The following is a 2,192-nucleotide window of genomic DNA, read 5'->3' on the forward strand; positions in this document are numbered from 1 at the left end:
TTGTTTGTAAAACAAGCCCTGTACGATAAATTTGCCTCTTATGTAGCGTGCATGAACCCTTCTATTCTTGCGAGGAAAACACTTAAAAGTAAGGAAACATGAGTTGCATAAACAAGTGAGGGGACTGCATATTATGATAAATACAACATGATGGGCAGCCTTAGAACTTAGAAGAGGCATAATGAATTTTGCCCTGTTTTATTTGATGAATTCAAAAGCACATATGTTGTTATAATCAGAAGCAAGAAGCAACAAGGCCATGAAGCAAAAGAAGCTGACCCAAATAGAAACGCTGAAGCAACCCAAATAGAAATGCGGAAGCAAACAAAGAAGAAGGAAGAAGGCCAACAAGGGAAATCAATAAACTAAATTACCTCACATTAGCAAATAAGAGGTGAGTTGGCAACTGAGTAGTGGACCGAGATTCTTCTTGTCGGTAGGGTAGCACATTCCATTATTGTCTCCCTCGCATTTGCAATTTCGTTTTCTTCCAAGGCACACAAGATGCCAAAATCCGTTAGAAATAGTAGTAGAATTCACTATATATAGATGACTGATGTATTCTAATGGATAGCAGTGAATAAAATCTATTCTTCCTTACCTTGTTCTGGAGATACCTAGACCTCGAATGCTAGGACTCTTTACTTGCTCTTAACAACTTTGGTGCTTTCATTGATTTTTCCACCATGGCAGATTCCACTCGTTCCAAATCTAATTGGGAACGTCTTGAGGAATCCATAGCCAAACTAGCTGCCAACCAAATTCACGTCTTTGAAAAACTTGAGGACCTTATCCACCGTGTCACCATCCTTGAAAACAATCCCACCCCAGCAACCTCACCTTCATCTTCCTCAGCCATTCCTGCACCAACACAAGCTTTAATCACACCACCAAAAATGAAACTTGACGTCCTAAGGTTTGACGGCTCTGACCCTTCGAGATGGGTTTTCAAAATCACACAATTTTTTTGAATATCACTCAACCCCTGAGGCAGAGCGTCTCACTATCACATGTTTTTACATGGAAGGGCCAGCTTTGGCCTGGTTCCAATGGATGACGCGCAACCATCAGCTCACAACTTGGGCAAGCTTTCTGCAAGCCATTGAGGCACGATTTGTGCAATCTCCGTACGAGGACCCAACAGGGATCCTCTTCAAATTGAACCAAATAGGGACAGTCAGTGAGTACCTGAACCAATTCGAGGTGTTGGCCAATCGCATCGTCGGTCTTCAGCCTCCCCTTCTCCTGAGCTGTTTTGTGTTCGAGTTACACCCTGACATTCACCGCGAGGTGCAAGCTCTTCAGCCTCTGACCTTGGTCCACGCCGCCAGGTTGGCTCGCCTCCAAGAAGATAAGCTCACCGCAAATCGACAAAGCCATCGCCCTAGCGCCGCCCTCGGCATCGCCTCACCGTCACCACCCCATGGCCCCAATTTCTACTCACCATCTTCCCCAACAAACTCCCTTTCAACCCCAAACCCACCCTTGCTACCTCCTCCTGCCAAACCACCACTGTTACCTCTCAAACGCCTCACTCTTGTCGAGTTGCCAAGCCGGCGAGAGCGCAGGCTCTGTTTTAATTGCAATGAGAAGTTCACGCGGGGGCATCGTTGTGCCTCCCGGTTCTTCATCCTCATCATGGATGAAGACCAAGCTGAACCAAATGCGGACCCTAATATATGCCCTGCTCCATGTCCTGATAATACACCCCAACCCGAACCGCCCCAACCCGACCCACCCCAAGCCCAAATCAGTTTTTGTGCATTGTTGGGACACTCCGCACCATAAACCATTCGTCTGTTGGGCCGTATCTCAATCCATAACATGGTGATTTTGGTTGATGGCGGTAGTATGCACAATTTCGTGCAAGCCCACGTGATCAAGCACATGGGCCTTCCCGCTCAATCCACTCTAGCTCTGAGGGTACTCGTAGGAAATGGTAACGAGATTGAGTGTCACCATCTCTGTCCAAATGCTCGAGTTTAGGTACAGGGTCACGTGTTCACCACGAACCTCCATGTTCTTCTGATATGTGGTGCTGATGTGGTCTTAGGCGTGCATTGGTTTAAATCGCTTGGACATACTATAATTCGCTGACCATGAAATTCGTCCACAATGGACAACTCATTGAACTTCGGAGTGACACCAACAAGGACCTCCAAGCTATATCCCCACCACAATTGCACCGAATG

This window comes from Glycine max, chromosome 12, assembly GCF_000004515.6.
Source record: "Glycine max cultivar Williams 82 chromosome 12, Glycine_max_v4.0, whole genome shotgun sequence".
NCBI lineage: Eukaryota > Viridiplantae > Streptophyta > Magnoliopsida > Fabales > Fabaceae > Glycine > Glycine max.